The sequence below is a fragment of the Xenopus laevis genome, chromosome 9_10S (genome assembly GCF_017654675.1).
Source record: "Xenopus laevis strain J_2021 chromosome 9_10S, Xenopus_laevis_v10.1, whole genome shotgun sequence".
NCBI lineage: Eukaryota > Metazoa > Chordata > Amphibia > Anura > Pipidae > Xenopus > Xenopus laevis.
In genome coordinates, this window is record NC_054388.1 from 43768571 (window position 1) to 43793549 (window position 24979).

At 41.2% G+C, this 24979-nt stretch overlaps 1 pseudogene; it reads right to left on the minus strand.

Annotated features, from left to right (window-relative positions):
* LOC108702224 overlaps positions 1-24979 on the minus strand; it is a 112613-nt pseudogene that overhangs the window by 46771 nt on the left and 40863 nt on the right.

A 24979-nucleotide genomic window follows, 5' to 3' on the forward strand; every position in this document is an offset into this window, starting at 1 on the left:
AGAGAATAATCTACCCTCTCAAACTGTGCTAAGGGAAGCAATGTGGCAGCTCCCATATGTATGTATAACTATAATTATAGAGAGAAGTAGCAGGCGATTGAATTCTGGACACTGTTCCTATTGTTAGCCATCACTAAAAAGGGCTCTAGTTAAAGCCCCTGATATTAATCATACCCCTCCAGGGCTGCAGATATGAAAGCAGGTAATTGTGATGCTGAACAGGGAGTATTATGGGTTGACATTCTGACCTGCTATTATTCTCTAGTAGGGCCAATTAGTAGAACGGTCTTGGGTTATTTATGTTGCAAATCATACTAATTAGCCACTATTATCTACCAGGAGCCTCTATAATACCAGATTAAAGGGGGGGGAGGGGACCCAAAGTAATGTGCGTCCCAAAGAAAACATTTTAACAAGCCAAAAAGACACAAGGGCCTCAATTTGGCCTTGAAGTCACCACAAGCACTCAGAAGGATTACATCAGATTAATTGGGGGGTGGGGTGTCGCTCTCTCTCTCTTCCATTAGAAATTAAAGCAGTTATTAAGACCCTGATAGAAGCTCCCAGGTCCTTGGCAATAAAGGCAATAAATAAGCACTAGCTTTTTCTGGGGGTGAAAATAAAAATTTGGAGTTGCGCAGAGTGTATATTTTACTAGCTACCCTGTTGTTATTTGTCACTGTGTAAAACTTTTGGGAAATCCATGACGTCCACAAATGAAGGCAGGATGCAGCCCACAAGTCCTTGGGTGCATCACAGCTGCCATTTTTCTGCTTGCACAAAATGTTCCCTTTGAATTCAGTTGAACGGGCTGCCATACTGCTTTAGTATAATTAAACACTATTCATTCATATGTTCATTTGACATATAACATTATTCATTGTATAGTTCCCAATGAAGGCAAACCAGCGTCACAAAGGTTGTTTTTTTTTGTCCACTGGGCTGAATTCGGACCCACAGATTTGCTTGTGTGTTGAGGTCAAATAGGCCTTATACATGGTCCAATCAGCTGCTGACTAGTATCCAGTTAACATGCTTGTCACAATTTGTTTGGATTGCGGTGAGTCTCAGATTCCCATCTGGCATGAAGTTACAACTCCCAGCATCCCCAGCCAGGAAACAAGTCTGGTAGTAGGTAAGAATAACAAGGTTCTCACTGCTGCTCTGTGTCACTTACAAGGCAAATACCTCTCTGTGATCGCCCATGCAAGGCTTCAGTAGAACACAGGTTAACTGCAAAGCACAGAGCGGAGATACACAAAGAGGTACTTGTTTTTGCCAAAGTCACTTCCAGCTGAGCACTGGCTGCTTGCCCGAGGCTGAAGCCCCCTCTCCAGGCCCTGCATGCGCTCCGTTATTTCAGGGGAACGCCAGAGGCTGCAATAAGGAGATGGGTGTTGGGTCTGGCTGGGTCACAGGGCATTATATATAACTAGTAGATCAAGATGTTGGCTTTTTCAAAGCCAACATAATAAGTATATGGCATCCTTTGCCTGTGGGGGAATGCATTCAGAGTGCACACCAAGGAAGAGCCCAAAGAATATCCCTATGAAAACTGTTCCTAAAAAAGAAACCAGGTTACATTTCAGATGTATGTCACGGCTGTAGGGCCTCTATTTGCTGCAGGGTTATAGTGCCCACAAATATCTTATACCAGGGGTGTCCAAACTGCGGCCCGAGGGCCACATGCGGCCCAAGATGCATATGAATGCGGCCCAGCTTGAAACGCTTGTTTCCCGAGGAAACGTCATGTCGCAAAGGATATAGGAGGAGGGGGGACTCTGCCCATTGCCCAGTTAGTAATAATAATATAATGTCTATTTAATATCCAGGTGTCCCATATTCCAGTGTATAGCTCCATCTGGTTATCCAACTGGCATTGTAGTTCTTTTCTGTGTATTTCCTTTACTTTTACAAATCAAACGTGTTTGTGTATTTCATGTGTGGCTCCAGATAATTTTTCTTTTTCCAATGTGGCCCAGCGAGCCAAAAGTTTGGCCACCCCTGTCTTATTCAGTGGGAAAGGTGCATTTATGTCTTTATCTAGGTATGTATTTAGGTCTATATACTCATAGAAAATCAGATGGCACACACAGAAGCATTCGTACTAAATGGTTGAAGTTTTATTGAGATCCCCAGAACATTTCGGAGGCACAGCCTCCTTTCTCAAGTGCACTCAAATAAGTAAATTGGTACACAGGTATATATAGGTACATTGGTCCCTGGAGATGATGGTCCACTACAGGGGGTGAGATACTTCAAGTCCAACGCTAGGGGGCTGATTCACTAAGGGTCGAATATCGAGGTTTAATTAACCCTCGATATTTGACTGGGAATTGAAATCCTTCGACTTCGAATATCGAAGACGAAGGATTTAGCGCAGATAGTACGATCGAACGATCGAAGGAATAATCCTTTGATCGTTGGATAAAATTTAAATCCAACGATCGAAGGAATATCCTTCGATCAAAAAAAGGTAGCCAAGCCTATGGGGACCTTCCCCATAGGCTAACATTGACTTCGGTAGCTTTTAGATGGCGAACTAGGGGGTCGAAGTTTTTTTTAAAGAGACAGTACTTCGACTATCGAATGGTCGAATAGTCGAACGACTATAAATGAGCCCTGAGAGTTCTAGTGCCTTTGTGGACCAGGTCTGGACTGGGAGTCAAAATAAGCCCTGGCATTCCATGTACAAAGAGGCCCAAACAGGTCCCAGCAACCCACTAAATAGTGACTTTCTATGTCCCCTGATAGCAGCCCCTCTGGCATTTGCCAGAACCCACAGATTGCCAGTCCGGCCTGATGTGGACTCTTTACGGACTCTAGACCATTTATTTGCATATTACTTGGCCGGATGGGGTTGCAACAGCTACAGAAAGCAGAGCCAGCAGTGTCAGTGACAGGCAACACTCTCCTTCTTTCCCATATTTTAACGCCCGAGAGGGGCCGATGTTTCTGTCAAAAGAATAACAGTTCTAAAATAATGGAAAGAGCCCCCCAGGGTATTGTAGTATTTAGCACAATGTCTCTGTGCTTTTATCCCTTCACTATTAGCTCTTGTCTCACGGCACTTAACTGAAAATATGCACTCGCCTGGTGTGTTAGAAGGGGCTCAGATTTCTGCACTGTCAAATATCATTTCTGCTCAACACGGCGCATAAAGGGGACACCAAATGACTTTTTATTAAGGGAAGAGTTAGCTGGGTTTTAATACTGGGAATATGGCAGAGGGAGAGAAACAATAGGTAGGAGATTCCTGCATATAGGAGCTGATACTCTAAGTGGGTGACTTACAGAAGGTAATACATGGAGAGGCTCACACGGATGGGGGTAGTGAAGCGCTACTGCATTATAAGTTATCATGACCCAACTCCTTACACTGACATACCGTACATCCTTATCCACAACACTACTATCTCTGTTCTGTCTGTAAAGGTCCATTCTCCCACGTCCTCCTCCAAAACAAGCAGCGTGGTTCATATCAATCGTTAGCACATATTACTGTTCCACCATAATATTTGGGGGGAGGAAAGGGTTCCAGGACCAAAACACTGAGTGAATCACCATTGTGGCATTTCAGCAATCCTCCCTGCACAGCATCAGTCCAAGGTTTCAGCACTGATATCCAAGTGTAAGAGCATCGGGGTCCAAATTGCTCTCTTCAAGCTGGGAATTCTGCTGCCAAGGCCATTTTATATGTTAGATTTCTCATAGTCTGACTCTTAACCAGAATCCAACCCCATGCACTGGAGAAAAGAATATTAAGCACCTGAAAATCAAACTTTTTGTGGGATAACATGGCACTGATATTATTCAATGGAATACTGTGAGAGAAACTGAGAGATTTCATATTATGGGTTTGGCATCCCTTAGCTCATAACAAGGTTACAGATTTAAACATTAGAAACACTAGGATAACCGTCTCCCTGCTATAGTTCCAGGGGTACCCAGGGCACAAATTAGCACTCACCCCAAATCTCACCCTAACGGACCTTCAGGCTGGGCCCCCTTAGCTCATAACAAAGTTAGAGATATATAGAAACATTGGGGTAACAGTCACCCAGCAATAATTCCAGCGGTATCCAGAAAACAAATAAGCACTCACCCCAAATCTCATCCTAACTGGCCTTCAGGCTGGGCGCCCTAAAATTATCCATACTGATATATTAAAGACACCCTACAGATATTTTTCTTTCCTATTGCTGAAGGACAGAGCAAACATCTGTAGAGTATTTTTTTATGGACTGAAGAAGGCGAGTAACAGGAGGCAGAGGATGGAGTAAGACGGACAGCAGCACATGTGGAGGGGCCTCGCATCTTATTCCTGCTCCCTGGGAGGAACTTTAAGAGTGAGAGACTAGCAGGCAACAGTTTCAAAAGCCGAGAGTCAGACCGCAGAAGCTGCACCTGTTTCCAACCTGTAACACTTAATCCGGCGCCCATTTAAAGGGGATTGGCAAGGCCAGTTAATGATAAATCCAGGCAGGTAGAGTTGCACATGCTAACACAGCAGGATGCGTGACTTCCCACGGGTTGCCTGAGGGTTTGTACCAGAGGACATCTCTAGGGGGGGATTGTGATATTTTTTATGAAGTGCAGCTAACAAAATGCATGTGGGGGAAAGCATATTACATTGCCAGCCCAGTAAGTTTATAAGAATGGGTTCAGCTGAAAAAGAAAATACCAGGAAACTTCATTCTGCATCCTTTCCAAGATTTTTTATTTGTGTATTGCCTCCTCTATGCACCCGTTCCGTAAGAACCTTTTGTTCTCAAAGAATCATTTAGACGTATATGGTCTCCTTACTTTGAGTTCTGTGACTCCAATACCAGAAGTCAAATATCTCAGTTTCTTCAATTGTAAAATGTTTGTAGGGGGGAGGGCTTTTTCTTTCTTCTTTTTCTTTTAAGAATGTCTTTGCGTCCACTGGTTTAGTTAGTTCTTGTTAGTTTCTATTTTATTTGATATATTACTTCATTGTAAGTTATACATTCTGTATAATATGTCATTGTATTAACCTTCTTATTCTGCATACTATTTATCATATTGATTTTTATGGTTTATTGTGAAAACCAAATAAAATATTTCAAACCAAACGAACCTTTTGTTCAATATTTCCTTACCCTTAACTTGGAAATAAGTAGTTTCGGTAAAAAAGCAACTAGGATTTTGGACATAAAGCCATGGGCCGATAGGTACTTTGTTAAAGCTGATAAGCACTCTTTAATCCATGTCCATCAAGATTGCTGCAATTCTGGGCTTACTGGTGATCTCAGCCCTAAAGCAATTGTGAAAATCCTCCTGTCAAACAACAACAAACTCATTTTCTACTTTTCTCCCCCAATTTGACCTCCACAAACATGCTATGTACGTGGAAGCCAACTCCACAAAACTCCACAAAATAAATGTCCAATCAGAAGATAATTCTTATTATTAAGAGTACAGTGTCTGTGGGGCAACTTGTGCATCACTGACCTTTCCAGTAGCCTAGAGGGGTAAGTACTACACATGAATCTGACTAAATCAAATAATGCTATTCACCTCAATGACACAGGGGTCAGACTGCCCTGCCACAGTACCAGAGGATATACCAGTAGATAAGCCAAGGGCAGGCCTATTTTCTGCAAACCTTTCTTATCCCCATCTTAAGCCTGTATAAAACCTATAACAATCTACAGATTTATCAAGAGAGTAGATCCTTATTGTCAGGTTCTCTGGTGAGCCCTAGGATGCCCAATGATAATACAATATCAAAAGTGACCACAGTAGAGAAAGAGCAAGGGACTAGAAATGCAGTTATAAAGTGTAAATAGAATGTGGATTTGACTAGAACAGAAGATGAAAGGGAGAGCAAGGCTATTTTCAACATCTAAAGGTGGACTTGCCTGGAATTTTCTTTTATGTTTTGAAGACTAAATTGTAGAGCAACATTAACAAAGGGCAAAAGACCTAGCACACAAAATCAAACCAAGCCTGGCAACTTGGCCCCTCCAGAAAAGCTAGCAGCACATTGGCCTGTAGCCCTATAAATAGGTTGTCCAAAGGCCAGGTATCTGGCCAGGGATTAAAGGGGGCCCGGCCGTGCTGCAGAAGAAGGCGCTCTTGGAGAAGAACAAAGAAGCTGCAATGGAAAAAAAATGAAGCTACCATGGAAAAGAACAAAGAAGCTGTTGCCTGAAAAGAACAAAGAAGTCTGCCTGTCGAGTCTGCCCATCGAGGAGGAAGAAGCCCACCTGCCTGAACACCAATGCTCTTCATTTATCTTAAAATAAGGAAACTGTATACACTCACGGAACTTGGATACAATGTGTAATAACTTAACAGCTCGGCGTCTCCTCCAGTCACGTGACCCTGCGTGATGTATCCAATTAGCAATAAAGAAGAGGATGCGATGCTGTGTTGAAATGGTGTGCTACAAAGCACCTCCAAAATTTTTATTTGTGCGGAATGTGGCCCAAACGTTTCAGGAGCTGCCTGCTCCTTTCTTCAGTGGATAAGTGCACAATGATGCAAAACATACAGGCAGTTTAAAAAACCTCGAGTGGCTTAACCCCTCCCACCTAATTCAAAACACCCAATGGTCACTTCAAGTCCATACGCGTCAATCCCGTCATCAAGGTATGGTGTGTGTTCTCGTATCAAATTACCGGAAGTGTCATCATCTTGTGGGTTGTAATGATCGCGTACCGGAAGTGACGTCATGCCAACCAGTCTCTGCTTAATACGGCGCCATCTTTCCAACCAGCCGTCAACATTAAGCTGCAGTTCTACAAATGATCTTATGGGTTGTAATGATCGCGTACCGGAAGTGACGTCATGCCAACCAGTCTCTGCTTAATACGGCGCCATCTTTCCAACCAGCCGTCAGCATTAAGCTGCAGTTCTGCAAATGATGTCATGCCGACCAGATTTCGGCTGACAGCGCAACCAATGGGAGATTATTCACCAGGGTGAAGACAATTGTGAGCGCAGGTAATAATGTGCTTCAATGTGATTTACAAACGTGTAGTGAAGGACTTATATTAACTGAAAAAATACAAAGTCATGTGTCAAAAAAACATCACAAGAAGACCTGCAACCATTCATATGTTGTATCATATCAAAGTGCAATACAAAACATACCAAAATAAGATAAAAATAAAATCCCTTTTACAAAAAAAGTCTTTTGTATTCAATGTACTTATATACAAACGGGGTACTGCACACCCAGGTGCCTACCCCTCAAAACAATTATAATCTATATATAAACTTATAGACTATAAGTAAAAGACTTACCATCTTCGGGAAACCCCTTTCCAATGTTCATATTAATCTAGATGATATTTAAGGTCATTTATCTTAAATCAGAGACTTGGTACAGATAGTTAGGCTCCAAATAATTTCAACAACTTTATATAAGCAGTGATATTCAATGTGTTCATTAAGACCATATGGCGTAACCGTATTGAGTCTAAAAGTCCATCTTGCTTCGCATTGTAATAATTTCCTATCCCTGTTTCCACCTCTCTTCGACCTAGCAACCTGTTCCAATATTTGAAATCTTAGCTGGGATGCATTATGGCCTTTTTCTCTAAAGTGCCTGGCAATAGGGGTGTTTTTATCTGTAACGATATCAGATTTATGCTTCGATATCCTGTCCTTCACATGTTGAATCGTCTTACCTACATATCCCAGACCACACGGACACTTTAGATAATATACCACATGGGTACTCAGGCAGGTATGGTAGCCTGAGATTTGAATCGCTTTTCCCGTAGTGGGGTGCATCACTTTATCCCCCTTAATAATGCTGTTACATTGTGCGCAGCTCCTGCAGGGGAATGTCCCATCTAATGGTTTAGAGAGAAAACTTTGTTTTAAGCCTAATGGTTCCATATCAGCATGTACCAGCTTATCTCGCAGATTCCGCCCTCTCTTGAAAGCAAACATAGGTTTTTCTTTAAAAATCTTACCAAATTGGAGATCATCCTGTAGGATGTGCCAATTTTTCAAAATGATATTCTTAATATCATTTGATAGCGGACAATAAGTCTGTACAAATACTGGTCTATCCCGTGGTGTGCTGAGTTTGCGGTTAAGTAGGGAATCTCTATCAATTGTATACATCTTTTGTTCTGCAGCATCGAGGGAAGTTTGTCGATATCCTCTTTGTTTAAATTTACCTTTCAGGTCATTAATTCTACCTGGTAAAAGGGACTCATTGCTCACTATTCTCTTGATACGGAGCATCTGACTGAATGGGATAGAACGTACCTGTGATCTTGGGTGGAAACTAGCAGCATGCAAATAGCTATTGGTAGCCATTGGTTTCTGATAAAGATCAGTCTCTACTCTGCCCTCACCCTTGTAAATCCTCACATCCAGGAATTCAACAGTATCTACGGAAAAAGTGCAAGTGAATTTAATTGTAGTGTGACAGGTATTCAGATACTCAACAAAATCAATGAGTTGTTTTTCAGACCCCGTCCAAATCAAAAAGCAGTCGTCTATATAGCGACACCACCAATGTATATAGTCAAAAAATGTATGTTGAGTTTCCACATACTGTTTCTCAAATGCTGTCATAAAGATATTAGCATAAGAGGGCGCCATATTTGCCCCCATTGCTGTCCCCTGAATCTGCTCATAGAACAATGACCCATACCTGAAATAATTCCTAGACAATACTATCTGTAACAATGTTACCAAAAATTCAATTAATCTAGGTTCCAGGTTGTCTTGTTCTAGTCTTTCTCTGCAGGTCTGTATACCCTCCTCATGTGGTATAGATGTATACAGACTCTGCACATCTAGAGTAGCTAGAATAAAATTATTATCTGGCATTTGAATCTCTTTTAATTTATTCAAAAAATGTGTAGTGTCTCTCAGATATGATTGCCCCGCCTGGGCTAGTGGTTGTAAAAATTTATCTAAGAAGACTGCTAATGGTTGAAGGACAGAGTCAGTTCCAGCTACAATTGGACGTCCAGGAGGATTTGTTGAATTTTTATGTACTTTCGGTAGAGTGTATAATACCGGGGTTATCGGGTGTCTATTGATAAGAATTGTGCCTGTGTATCATTAATTATACCGTCATCTACTGCATATTTCACTTCTGTGGCTATCAACTTCATAATATCAAAGACAGGGTCATTTGGTAATACTTTATAATGTTTAACATTCCCCAACTGTCTAAACACTTCCTGTTCATAGTCAGTCTTATTCTGGATTACAATTTGTCCCCCTTTATCAGCCGGCTTAATTACAATTTTTTTGTTATTTTCGAGTTCACGGAGTGCAACTCCTTCTGCTTTAGTCAGATTATATGTTTTAGGTTTCCCATACCATGGGAGACTTCTGACTTGTTGTTTGACTCTATTAACAAAAAACTGTAATGAGGGTTGGCTGATGGGTTCAGAAAAAGTACTTTTAGTCCTAATAGTCGAGAGGTCATACTTATCAGGTATGGATAAGGAAAGGGGTCCCCCAGATGGTTCATCGTTTGTCTCTCTTCTCATTTGAGGAGCTTGGGCACCTGAAAAAGTCATTTTTAAGTTTAAAGTGCGAAAAAATTTAAACAATTCAGTATGGACATTAAACAGATCACCTTGCGATACTGGTACAAAATTAAGTCCCTTTTGTAATACATTCATTTGCTCCTTACTTAAAGACATGTCAGATAAATTCAATACCCCTTGCCCTTTTTCTGTAATCTTGTCTGAATCGTCAGACTGGATCCTATGTTTTCTTGCCCGCCTCCGCCCTTGGCGTTTTTTTGAGTCCTACCAAGTGGGACTGGGGTCGAGGGACCCTCTACAGAAGTGTCCGAATCCTCTGAGGTCGGTGCAGATGATAGGAAATGAGGGGTACTCCTTCCTCTATCCTTTCCTTTTCTAGAGAAAGTATTCTCTCTTTGCCAGAATACTTTCTCTAGAAAAGGAAAGGATAGAGGAAGGAGTACCCCTCATTTCCTATCATCTGCACCGACCTCAGAGGATTCGGACACTTCTGTAGAGGGTCCCTCGACCCCAGTCCCACTTGGTAGGACTCAAAAAAACGCCAAGGGCGGAGGCGGGCAAGAAAACATAGGATCCAGTCTGACGATTCAGACAAGATTACAGAAAAAGGGCAAGGGGTATTGAATTTATCTGACATGTCTTTAAGTAAGGAGCAAATGAATGTATTACAAAAGGGACTTAATTTTGTACCAGTATCGCAAGGTGATCTGTTTAATGTCCATACTGAATTGTTTAAATTTTTTCGCACTTTAAACTTAAAAATGACTTTTTCAGGTGCCCAAGCTCCTCAAATGAGAAGAGAGACAAACGATGAACCATCTGGGGGACCCCTTTCCTTATCCATACCTGATAAGTATGACCTCTCGACTATTAGGACTAAAAGTACTTTTTCTGAACCCATCAGCCAACCCTCATTACAGTTTTTTGTTAATAGAGTCAAACAACAAGTCAGAAGTCTCCCATGGTATGGGAAACCTAAAACATATAATCTGACTAAAGCAGAAGGAGTTGCACTCCGTGAACTCGAAAATAACAAAAAATTGTAATTAAGCCGGCTGATAAAGGGGGACAAATTGTAATCCAGAATAAGACTGACTATGAACAGGAAGTGTTTAGACAGTTGGGGAATGTTAAACATTATAAAGTATTACCAAATGACCCTGTCTTTGATATTATGAAGTTGATAGCCACAGAAGTGAAATATGCAGTAGATGACGGTATAATTAATGATACACAGGCACAATTTCTTATCAATAGACACCCGATAACCCCGGTATTATACACTCTACCGAAAGTACATAAAAATTCAACAAATCCTCCTGGACGTCCAATTGTAGCTGGAACTGACTCTGTCCTTCAACCATTAGCAGTCTTCTTAGATAAATTTTTACAACCACTAGCCCAGGCGGGGCAATCATATCTGAGAGACACTACACATTTTTTGAATAAATTAAAAGAGATTCAAATGCCAGATAATAATTTTATTCTAGCTACTCTAGATGTGCAGAGTCTGTATACATCTATACCACATGAGGAGGGTATACAGACCTGCAGAGAAAGACTAGAACAAGACAACCTGGAACCTAGATTAATTGAATTTTTGGTAACATTGTTACAGATAGTATTGTCTAGGAATTATTTCAGGTATGGGTCATTGTTCTATGAGCAGATTCAGGGGACAGCAATGGGGGCAAATATGGCGCCCTCTTATGCTAATATCTTTATGACAGCATTTGAGAAACAGTATGTGGAAACTCAACATACATTTTTTGACTATATACATTGGTGGTGTCGCTATATAGACGACTGCTTTTTGATTTGGACGGGGTCTGAAAACCAACTCATTGATTTTGTTGAGTATCTGAATACCTGTCACACTACAATTAAATTCACTTGCACTTTTTCCGTAGATACTGTTGAATTCCTGGATGTGAGGATTTACAAGGGTGAGGGCAGAGTAGAGACTGATCTTTATCAGAAACCAATGGCTACCAATAGCTATTTGCATGCTGCTAGTTTCCACCCAAGATCACAGGTACGTTCTATCCCATTCAGTCAGATGCTCCGTATCAAGAGAATAGTGAGCAATGAGTCCCTTTTACCAGGTAGAATTAATGACCTGAAAGGTAAATTTAAACAAAGAGGATATCGACAAACTTCCCTCGATGCTGCAGAACAAAGATGTATACAATTGATAGAGATTCCCTACTTAACCGCAAACTCAGCACACCACGGGATAGACCAGTATTTGTACAGACTTATTGTCCGCTATCAAATGATATTAAGAATATCATTTTGAAAAATTGGCACATCCTACAGGATGATCTCCAATTTGGTAAGATTTTTAAAGAAAAACCTATGTTTGCTTTCAAGAGAGGGCGGAATCTGCGAGATAAGCTGGTACATGCTAATATGGAACCATTAGGCTTAAAACAAAGTTTTCTCTCTAAACCATTAGATGGGACATTCCCCTGCAGGAGCTGCGCACAATGTAACAGCATTATTAAGGGGGATAAAGTGATGCACCCCACTACGGGAAAAGCGATTCAAATCTCAGGCTACCATACCTGCCTGAGTACCCATGTGGTATATTATCTAAAGTGTCCGTGTGGTCTGGGATATGTAGGTAAGACGATTCAACATGTGAAGGACAGGATATCGAAGCATAAATCTGATATCGTTACAGATAAAAACACCCCTATTGCCAGGCACTTTAGAGAAAAAGGCCATAATGCATCCCAGCTAAGATTTCAAATATTGGAACAGGTTGCTAGGTCGAAGAGAGGTGGAAACAGGGATAGGAAATTATTACAATGCGAAGCAAGATGGACTTTTAGACTCAATACGGTTACGCCATATGGTCTTAATGAACACATTGAATATCACTGCTTTATATAAAGTTGTTGAAATTATTTGGAGCCTAACTATCTGTACCAAGTCTCTGATTTAAGATAAATGACCTTAAATATCATCTAGATTAATATGAACATTGGAAAGGGGTTTCCCGAAGATGGTAAGTCTTTTACTTATAGTCTATAAGTTTATATATAGATTATAATTGTTTTGAGGGGTAGGCACCTGGGTGTGCAGTACCCCGTTTGTATATAAGTACATTGAATACAAAAGACTTTTTTTGTAAAAGGGATTTTATTTTTATCTTATTTTGGTATGTTTTGTATTGCACTTTGATATGATACAACATATGAATGGTTGCAGGTCTTCTTGTGATGTTTTTTTTGACACATGACTTTGTATTTTTTCAGTTAATATAAGTCCTTCACTACACGTTTGTAAATCACATTGAAGCACATTATTACCTGCGCTCACAATTGTCTTCACCCTGGTGAATAATCTCCCATTGGTTGCGCTGTCAGCCGAAATCTGGTCGGCATGACATCATTTGCAGAACTGCAGCTTAATGCTGACGGCTGGTTGGAAAGATGGCGCCGTATTAAGCAGAGACTGGTTGGCATGACGTCACTTCCGGTACGCGATCATTACAACCCATAAGATCATTTGTAGAACTGCAGCTTAATGTTGACGGCTGGTTGGAAAGATGGCGCCGTATTAAGCAGAGACTGGTTGGCATGACGTCACTTCCGGTACGCGATCATTACAACCCACAAGATGATGACACTTCCGGTAATTTGATACGAGAACACACACCATACCTTGATGACGGGATTGACGCGTATGGACTTGAAGTGACCATTGGGTGTTTTGAATTAGGTGGGAGGGGTTAAGCCACTCGAGGTTTTTTAAACTGCCTGTATGTTTTGCATCATTGTGCACTTATCCACTGAAGAAAGGAGCAGGCAGCTCCTGAAACGTTTGGGCCACATTCCGCACAAATAAAAATTTTGGAGGTGCTTTGTAGCACACCATTTCAACACAGCATCGCATCCTCTTCTTTATTGCTTCATTTATCTTAAACCCCTGTGTTGTGAGGGCCCTGACCACCAACCGCCCGGATTGGCCATCTGTGAGTTCTGGCAAATGCCAGAGGGGCTGCCATAATATTCCATAGAAAGTCACTATTTAGTGGGCTGGTGGAGATCTAATTGGGCCTCTGTGTACCTGAAATGCCAGGGCTTATTTTGACTCCCAGTCCAGACCTGACCACCAATATTATTTTTGAATGGGGTAGGAGGACCCTGACTACCAATGATTTTTTTAACTTGGGGTTGTCCAACCAATATCTGTTTTTTTAGAACTCATGTCTGTGAGGTCTTTTTACTGTTGTATGGGGTGTGCATGGTCTGGGGTGGGAAATGTGGTGGGGGTGAGTGGCCTTTTGTGGAGGTGGGCAGGACCAAGGGGGCCCAGAAACATTTGTCTTACAGGGCCCAAGATTTCTGGCCCTAATTAAGATCCACTCATTACCCCCCCCGACCTATAATCAGTTCAACCCAATTTGACCCTACGCACAGATGACCAATTTGGGCAAAGGTCCATTCGTTTGGAGACCTTGCAAAACAAGAAAATCTATTTGTGTGTGGATTTTATCTATCTTCAGTCTATATCTGTCATTTGAATGTGAACTTCATTAAGAGCTCAGAGAAGTGGCCATTTCTGTCTCCATATTTTAGCTACACAGACTGATAAATGGATTGTGGTCTCAGTATTTGCTGACAGGAGACTAAAGAGTGCACTTGAATGAATGTCCTGTCTGTTAAAATCATATGGAAACAAAACTATGAGCATCTCATTTTGCAGAGAACAGAAGGGCGTAGCTTTACCTCTCCCCGGCTGCAAAATTATATATTTCCACATACTTTTAGAATTTAAGTAGAATTGTCTTTATATTGGTTTAATCCCACTTATTTTGGTTTCACTAACGTGTTTTTCATCTGTTTTTGAATAATATACATAAATACCTCCATAATATCCTTATAATTCACAAAAGCCATGAATATCTTGTAAATTATATCCTTATAAACGGTGAGTAGTGATGTCATCAGTTATAAACGGTGAGTAGTGATGTCATTTCTGTCACATGACTCACTAAAATTTGTGTATTATAATTAATAAAGTACCCCCAGTTGTAAAATATGAGGATATTATAAGTTACCTCGGAGTTCCATGACCTGTATAAAAACACTCGGCCTTCGGCCTCGTGTTTTTATATGGTCATGAAACTCCTCGGTAACTTATAATATCCTTATATTTTACAAGAGGGGGTACTTTATTCACTATATAATACACAAAAGCCATGAATATCCTGTAAATTATATTCTTATAAACGGTGAGTTCTGATGTCATCAGTTATAAACGGTGAGTTCTGATGTCATTTCTGTCACATGACTCATTGAAACTTGTGTATTATAATAAATAAAGTACCCCCAGTTGTAAAATATGAGGATATTAGAAGTTACCTCGGAGTTCCATGACCTGTATAAAAACACTCGGCCTTCGGCCTCGTGTTTTTATATGGTCATGAAACTCCTCGGTAACTTATAATATCCTTATATTTTACAAGAGGGGGTACTTTATTCACTATATCATTTACAGTAGAGGGTACATTATCCCTTATAATACATGAGTGATACTCAGAGTTCCCTGTATAACTCATCCTGCAGCCTTGTGTCTTTATATGGTCACAGAACCCCTCAGTGACTTCTAATATCATTATAATTTACAGTTGGGGTACATTATACCTTATAATACAAGAGTAATACTCAGAGTACCCTTGTGCCTTTATGTGGTCACAGAACCCCTCAGTGACTAATGTCCTTATATTTTACAGTAGGGGGGACACTATTCTTTATAGTACAGAAGAGACATTTAGGGGCAGATTTATCAAGGGTCAAATTTTGAATTTAAAAAACTTCGAAATTCGAATGAAAAAAGACCAACCGAAATTTGTTAATTAATTGCAGGTGAATAGTCTGTATTAGTTCGAATTCATTACAAATTTCAATTGTATGAATCTAAGTAACATCGCATTTGTATCGAAGTTTTTCCGAAAAAAAACCTTTGATTTTTCAAAGTCCACCAATTGACTCCAAAAAAAAAAAAAAAATCAAATTCTAATTGAATTTGGACTATTCCCTAGTCGAAATAAACAACAATTAGCTTGCAGTTCAAATTGATAACTGATATATACTGATATACTGATATATATACAAATATGCATACTGTATGTAGTGTTACCTGTGTGAGCAGCTGTTCCTGAGTCAAAATGCTAATCCATCTTGTGTATTGCTCTGAGACCCCCTCAGGGACTCTCAGTACTTGACAACCAATAATCTGTAGTCAAGAGGAATTAGGGGTTATATCTGGTAACGTACGTTTGAAGACTAATGCAGAATAAAAGCAAAACAGATTCAGTGAGTTGCATATAAAGTACTGTAATTAGTCAGAATGGTGTTTCATACCCTCCGGTGTCTCAAGTACCGGAGGGTAAGAAACGCGTAAGGTGGGCGACGTGGGGTCTGTATGCACCATTTTAAATGTGATTTGTAATAATATTTTTTAACTTAAGCTTAACTTGAGATCATCCGAATCGAGGATTCGTACGATTTTCGGACAGTGTGTGGAGAGTCAGGACATTTTTCGTCCGGCGGAGATTGGTCGATCGGTCGGGTTAAAAGATTGCTGTCGGCTGCGGGAATATCTCTGCGTGTATTGCCGATCGTATGATTTTCAGTGGAAGACTGTCACTAGCTTTGGTCAACATAACTTTCGTACAATTGCTGTCAGGGGCAGAAGATCGGCGCATCTGTTCGATCGGACTATGATTCGTACGATCGGATGTTTGCGTCTATGGCCAGCTTTAGAATTGAGCCTTGTGACATATATCTTGGATATAATACACAAAAGCCATGAATATCCTGTAAATTATATCCTTATAAACGGTGAGTTCTGATGTCATCAGTTATAAACGGTGAGTTCTGATGTCATTTCTGTCACGAGTCACTGAAATTTGTGTATTATAATAAATAAAGTACCCCCAGTTGTAAAATATGAGAATATTATAAGTTACCTCGGAGTTCCATGACCCGTATAAAAACACTCGGCCTTCGGCCTCGTGTTTTTATATGGTCATGAAACTCCTCGGTAACTTATAATATCCTTATATTTTACAAGAGGGGGTACTTTATTCACTATATATTTATAGTATATTGTGGGTGCCTTTGAAACCGGGGCAAGTCCCTTTGGCTCAGACTTGATCTACAAGAATCAATCACATAGATTCCCTATTAAGGATAGTCTGGATTGCTGTAGTGCCTGCCATTATACTGCTAACTCCGACATTGCTGTGGGGCTGTTCAACTGGCACTTGGTCAGGGATAAGAATCTGTTGAAATGTCATATTGTGATATCTACAAATACTGAACCTGGGTTCTTTAAACTCAACAGGACAGTACTATCTCTGTCCATGGCAGATTACAGTGTTTTCTTCATAGGCACTGCTAAATCCCTAATCAGCACTCGCCAGAAAAAAGTTCTGGTAATGCACTAAAATCTGCACAGGAGAAGAAGAGGGAACACCCAAAGCAAAACAGAGAAAGTCTTGGTTCATATTTCTGTGTTTTGTTTCCTTCCTAATTCTTATTTCCTCAGTGCTTCCCTCATCCATACGTGAGCTGTACTGCTGGGCTTCCATCTGCTCTTAATAGCACTCCCATTTATCATTGTAAGGGCACATTAACCCTACAATTAATTGGTATGCTGCACTCTCCAAGATAGTTTACAATTGATTCTGAGATATCTTTTTACTTGTTCGTCTGCCCAGTGTGAAATTCCATCTATCTGCTTGCTGTCAACTGTCCCCCTCCCCCCAGATCTACCCTAGATCATAGGCATATACCCAACATGCATCCAACTGTGCCCAAAGTACCACTGGTTTAATATCACAGATACAGCCATAAATACACATATATACCCTAAAAATAATGGGGATGGAATCCTGTGGTAGAGAGCTGATCACAGGTTCTAGTGAAGTGTTTATGGGACTCTGGCAACATTAGCAACCATCAATAAATCTGTAATGCAAAAAGATGTCATAAGCACGTCATCCTGAAAAGTATCCCCCCATCCTTTTCACCCCCAGCAATATTTCTAACCAACGACATGGCCTGGATGCCTTCCCGACTGGTCTCTTGGTGGAACACAAACAGCAGCTGCTTCCATATCAAAGCAACCTGCCCACTGTCTGATAAATATCCAGAGACAGACAATAACATTAATACATCTCTCATTAACATGTCAGTTACAGACTGAGAGCGTATGTAAGCTAATGCAGGGTGCGCCCCAGGATTTACACTGCATTAAAGGCATATTTACATAGGGAGGTTTGTGGCATTTAAACCCCCTGTGGCATTGTATCTTGTTACCCTGGCACTGATCCTGAGAGAGTGTGAAAACCATTTGGTCCAAGATAGAACAGATCCATAAACACGTGACTGCCATTAGTACACTTTGGGCCTAGGAGGCACTGACCCATCAACTTATATTCTTGAGACAGTAAGGGGCAGATTTATCAAGGGTCGAAGTGAATTCGAGGGAAGTAATATCTTGCATACTTCGACCATCGAATGGGATACTACGACTTCTATTTACTTCGAATTCGATTCGAAGTAAAAATAGTTTGAATATTCGACCATTCGATAATCGAAGTACTGTCTCTTTAAAAAAACGTTGACTTCAATACTTCGCCAAATTAAACCTGCCGAAGTGCTATGTTAGCCTATGGGGACCTTCTACAATCATTTTCTAAGTCTTTATACATCAAAGTAAAATCGTACGCCAAAATCGTTTGAATCGTTAGATGGCCAAATTCGGTGAAAAATACTTTGACTTCGATATTTGAATTCGAAGTATTTTAATTCGATGGTCGAATTTCGAAGTATTTTACACTTCGAAATTCGACCCTTGATAAATCTGCCCCTAAGAGTGCAGGACACCTCCTCGTTGGACTCCATACCAACACACAATTAAGGTAGTTTATTAAAACCCTAATGCATCACTGATCTGTGAAGAAAATACCAGGACACACAGACTGAAGGCTCCAGCTGTTGTCAGCAAATTTGCTTAGTACCCCTGCTCCAGCCTGTGTGTGCTCACACACAGTGGAGCTGAAGCTAAGGTCAGCCCAGAGATGCCTCCTTCATGTATTTGGGCTGACTTCAGCATTAGCTGATTGGATTCAAATCAATATAGTGGGGGGCACTGAGCTGATCTTCTCACAGCCTTTAAAAATATGCAGGCTGACAACAGCTGAATATAAAGTGAATTTAATTAAGGGTGGCACAATCTGGCCCACTCTATACCGATGCAATTAAGGCCGATTCGGTCCTGATTAGCAGTTTGACAATGTCAGTTCTGAATACAAGGAGACCTGAGCTGCAGTCAGGTTGAACAGACCCATGAATGGTTGCCAGCCTCTGCCTGGTGCCAAGTATGATCAGCTGCTGGTTCAGGCCAAGAACCCCATGGCAGAGTAAAGGCAATTACAGGCAGTAACCAGAGTACCCTGGGAGGCAGGGGACAAAGCTCAGTGAGTGCATGTAAGCTGTGCCTTGGGAAGTGTAAATGTACTGCTGTCATAATTACATTTCCTACTCGCTGGAATAACTGAGCCCAACTCAGCCCTCCTTTGTCTCTGCACAGCAGGAGATTCCCAGGCTCATGTTGCCACCACTGGTTCCTGATAAAATTATTGGAAAATACATGGTTAATTGAATCTAAAACTGCTCTTTTTAGGTGTGTCCAGCTTGCTGCCCTGCTCAGTAGAATTCCCAGTGCCCATGTGGTATAACAGGCCTAGTTTATACATGGGCCTAAGGCTGCACAGAATCTATTGGACTGGAGCAAAACAGTGCCCAGTTATAGTACACTGTCCGGGCAGCTGAGACAAACTAATTTCTGAATCTCCGCCTCACACATCACTATCCTGCTTATCTTAAATAGTTACAACTGTATCTTTGCTTATCTTATATTGTTACAAATGTATCTAAGTGCAATTGCTGAGTGCTCTCTGCCAAAAAAACTCTTATTTTAATTAGGTTTCATAAATGCTATATCATTTTCTGGTGTCAGTGCACGAGATCAAAGAGAAACGGGGGACTTTTTTAATAAAAAGCTGGGACGGCGAGCTGTCAAAATCGGGACCTGATCGGGACAGGTGGGATATATGGGCTTGGTTTCTACTGTGTCCCTCCATGTCAGTACAATCAGCAGTATTGCCCCTTCCAGATTAGCTGGACACAGCCAATGAAAATGGATCATGACTTTAAGACCACCTGACTTTCTCCTCACTCCTGTTATTTTTATCTACTAAACAGGGAGGTTGGATCTCCCTCCTCACTCTTTTGGTGAATTTTGATAAAAGTGAAACACAGTTTTTGTTTTGTGTTTTTTCTTTTGTTTATATTTACTTCTGTGTGGACACAAGGACATGATTCACAGGTAATGGAGAAGAATGTATGCAAATTGCAAATTATAACTATAAAATATGCAAATTGTCACTTATTGGAAAGAAATGCAGATGTGGGCATACCCATGGTCCTAGCCCTGTGCTAAAATAGACCCCTGCTATATGCCCAGCAAGATTCAATCTAGATACAGGTGTGGGCTTCCCATTTTGTGCCCACATTGTAACCTGTGAGCTTTTTTTGGCCTCCCTTTTCTTTTGGGTTTTGTGAGGCTTTCACCTACCTGACCCTTGTCCACCCACCGGCACTCTCCAGCATGCTACTCTGTGCTACTCTGTGCTTGTTCCCCCCCCAACATCTGGTGCGCGCTGGGGAGGGGATGAAGTGGCCAACGGGGTTTCCTTGGGTGCTCGGCCGGCTTGGCATGGGCATGTATTGTATATACGTGTTTAGAAGCAGGCCCGGACTGGCAATCTGTGGGTTCTGGCAAATGCCAGAGGGGCTGCTATAAGGTCCCATAGAAAGTCAGTATTTAGTGGGCTGGTGGGGGCTGTTTGGGCCTCTGTGTACCTGAAATGCAAGGGCCTATTTTAATTCTCAGTCCGGACCTGTTTAGAAGTCTTGGAAAAAGGGCCATGGGTATGAATATGGGATAGTTACAAAGCCTGAAGTTGGTAAGTATAATTGCTCAGTATAACAGTTAAAATTGCAAAACAAACAAACTTTGCAAAATGAAGGGCAATGTGCAATAAACAGTTCAGAGATGAGGGCACCTATAGAAAACTGAAAAGTTACCCCACAAAAGCTTTTAACAATAAATTGCTAAAATTAGTGGAGGAAGCAGGATTAGAGGGAATGGTATGTGAAAATGGAAGAAAATATATTGTCTCCAAAAATTCCAGTGGCCATACCAGTGTTTTACCTACCAAAAATATACAAAAATGTACATGATCCGCCTGCTATACCATACCCATAATCTTTGGTATGAATTAATTATCCTGTAATGTACCTGAATACGTGGATAATACTCCACACAAGTAATACAAAGGCTTTAGGAGTTTAAATGGGAGCCAATATGCTATTGTGCACATAAGATGTAACATTTTGTACACATCGATCAGATATGATCAAAGTTTAAAAGCTGTTGTACATTATTTACTTGATGACCAAATCCCTCCCCTACAGAAATAATTATATTAAAGTCCATTTCATATATTTTAACACACAATGGGAACAAGATTCACACCCAGCTATACCAACCTCCTGATGGGTTATTGGGAGAACCAGCAAATCAATCCAAAGCTGGGCACGAGCAGTGTTAGACTGGCCTGGCGGGAAACTGGGAAAAAACCCGGTGGGCCCCGACCCTCATGGGCCCCCGCCGAGCCAGACCCCTCTTTCGTTAAAGGAATGGCACAAGAAAATAGTTTTTTTCCGGCACCGCGAAGCGCCGTCTGCGCTTGCATGCGTGTGGCCCGAGCGGCACCTCACAGTACGGGGGCCGGACCCAGTCCGAACTTGGGCACGAGTCATGTTCTCTAGCTCTGTTTCATAGATTATATTGTATTCATAGGGCAGGGCCCACAGTCAGAACTACTCATATATGTAGAAACCCTGAACCAAAATGATTTTAACTTGAAGTTCTCATTGAATTTTAATTCTAGTCAAATAAGTGTAAAATTTAGAGATATATGTGAAAAAAGGGAAAATTCATTTTAAAATGTTTTTTAAAGAAATTGATGTTGCTGTAATTATGTTTTATCCAGCAGTAACCGCCACCCAACATGGATAAATAATATACCCTTTGGCCAACTATGCCACATTAATTTCCACAATGAACCAGAGGAAACGCATAAATCATACCTCCCAACATTTTGAAATAGAAATAGAAAGAGGGACAACATTTTGAAATAGAAATAGGGACAAAAAGATTTGTGCTAGAAATTTTGACCACACCCATTTTTGTATTAACACCCCCTAATTACAGTGTTCATTTTACAAAATTTGGCAAGTTATTAAAGTTTGAACATATTTCTGAGTTTTTTATGTATTATTACAGTTTTGCTAATGAAGGTGACACATGCTAAGATTTGGGGAAATTAGTCGCCCAGTGAAAAATCTCCTCTTTTTCGGGCGACTAATCTCCCCTAACTGTCTTCCCGGCTAGAATGTAAATCGGCGGCGGCATGGCACTCGGAGTGCTTCATTTTCCGAAGTCGCCAGAAATTTCCTTGTGAGGCAACTTTGGGACGAAGCATTCCTCGCCGGTGATTTACATTCTAGCCAGTGGAAAGGCAGTTCAGGGAGATAAGTCGCCCGAAGAAGAGGGGCGTCTAATCTCCCCGAATCTTACCGTGTGTCACTGCCCTCAAGATGCAAGTCACAGTTTCCCTCAAGAGACCTGATTATTTGTAAAGGAAACTGATACTCACCGACACCGACGCCATGCTCTGGTCCAAGATGGTGGCACTCTGGTCCAAGATGGTGGCGCCCTGTTCCTCCACGTGGGTCCTGCTGGTCGCAGCACTGTGACGCCAGTGTCTTCTCGCACACTGATTGGTCGCCGGCGTCAGAACGTCAGAATCAGGCGTATTTAAAGGAGCTTGAACACTGCAACCTTACCCAAGTATAGGTTTTACTTTGTGTATGCCTGGGTGTGATTATAACTTTGTCTTATTGATTCCTGTGTACTGACTGACTGTTTATCGTATTGACCCTTCTCTGCCTGGATTTCGTCGCTTCCCGGATTTCACAGGGAATTCATAAATTTTCCAGTGAAGCAAAAAGGGAGAAATTCACCCATCACTAATAATATATTTTATGCGCTTGTACCCTTTATCGCTTAATTAGAACATTGGATAGAATAAATTATCAGCAGCCAGGCTACCATTCAGCCTGGTTTCTAGGGCCAGGGGATCATAGTAACTAGTTTAAATTGCAAACTCAGGATGCTGTTTTTCTGTTGACCGTCAAAATAACATCTACATTAATTACCACCAGGCTGAAAGTGGCAAGAACTTCTGGGTTCCCCTGGTCAGTCCATGCTCTTGTATTTGACTGAAGAACCGGAGGGGGTGCATTGGTGCCTAACTTAACAATAGGGAAGTACAGGTAGCATTTTAGGACACAAGTACTTTTAATAAATGACATTAATATGTGCAACAACTGCAGCCATTTTCATTGGCTCTAAAAGCAGACTGGAGAACTGTAAAAAAGAAGAATGTTGACATGACAGATTGGAAAGTTTGGAAGCTTTGTAAAGGGAAAGTAAACAGGGGAGGTGCATGTCTGATCCTACAGAGAGGCTCGCAGGGATATGGGGAAGATCACACCTTTCCTGTGCTGTGAATCAGGTCCGGACTGAGAATTAAAATAGACCCTGGCATTTCAGGTACACAGAGGCCCAATCAGCCCACACAGAGGCCAAACAGCCCCACAGAGGCCCAAACAACCCCCACCAGCCCACTAAATACTGAACTACAGTACCCAGCATCCTTCAAAAACAGATCTTGCACTCATATACTTCATTTAATGTGATATAAATTATGATGTGCTTAATAGACGTCACTTTATTATTCCCAAAGCACCAATGTTTTTGCCTAATAAGTGTCAGGGGCAAAAGCTTAGCACAAGTGGGTGAAGACTTACAGGAAGGTTTAATAGGCACCAAGCAAGTATCTGCACTCCCATGGTTCATAGTACACGTACACAATATTGTTGTTTGCACACATAATATATTTACGTACTGCTTGGTACCTCATCAATATGTAGTGATAGGAATTTGGACAACATGCTGCACATACAGACCTGCGGATATCTGACTGACACACAAGCACCTGTCAGACATAAGTTCTGTATAATACACAAAAGCCATGAATATCTTGTAAATGATATCCTTATAAACGGTGAGTTCTGATGTCATCAGTTATAAACGGTGAGTTCTGATGTCATTTCAGTCACATGACTCATTGAAATTTGTGTATTATAATAAATATCGTGTTTTTATATGGTCATGAAACTCCTCGGTAACTTACAGTATAATATCCTTATATTTTACAAAAGAGGGTACTTTATTCACTATATAATTAGCACCGCGTGAAGTTCACTTTGGAAATTGAAGCACCGCGTGTGCATTGCCGCAGGCGTTTTTTCATTGAAGCAGGCGGAAGACACGGGGAAGCAGTTTTGAGAGATTAGTCGCCCCAAAGAAGAGGCGAATAGTCGGGTGCGACTAAATCTCCCTGAATCTCCAGGTGTGCCCTTACCCTTAGAGAGTGGCCCAGGGCCTATGCATAATGATAACTAGGCATAATGGGAATTGCAGTCCAGTAAGGACCTCTTTCTAGACATCATTTGGACATAAAGAACAACAGGCAATGGAGACGGTACAGGCATAATACAGACTGACTCAGAATTTGGCTGGAGACTGGGCTGCTTTTTCACAGATGTGTTACACACCACTGACACTTTACATTGCCTGGGAAGTGACACATCCGGGTAGGGGATCTGGTGCATTTCTTGGGAGCACAAAAAGTTCTTTAGAATGAGAACACCAAAGTTTCACGCATGAAGGCATGTTTTCATTTTTTATGGTCATTACAATTCGAAATGGGTCATGATTGCGCTCTCCATGCATTAGTTACATGGGGATAAAAACAGGAACCACACAACGTAATTTATAAGTCACAGTGGCATAGATCCGGATATCCATTGTAAGCAGCAGTCCTGTCCTGCTTTATGGCTGAGAATCAGATCTTTTGTCCATCACTTGCCTTGTACTGAAGAGATGTGAGGGGTCTACCTCAGATATGTAACAGGGGGTGCAAGGAGGCCAGTATTAGTTTACTGTGTCAATCTCATTATAATGATACATTTGGACAATATATCCTTTAATTAAGTCATCAACTTCAGACCTGTGCTTGTAGAAAAGCCAATAAACCCTTACACAGTGCCATTATCAGGCTGGCAGAGCCTTGTGAATGTACAAACCATCCATTGTTGGTGCAACACTTTCTCAAGTTGCTTAGCTGTCCCATAATAACACAAATTAAGGGCAAGTGAAATAACACAATGATTAAGCATCAGACTTGCCAGCTCAGTGTA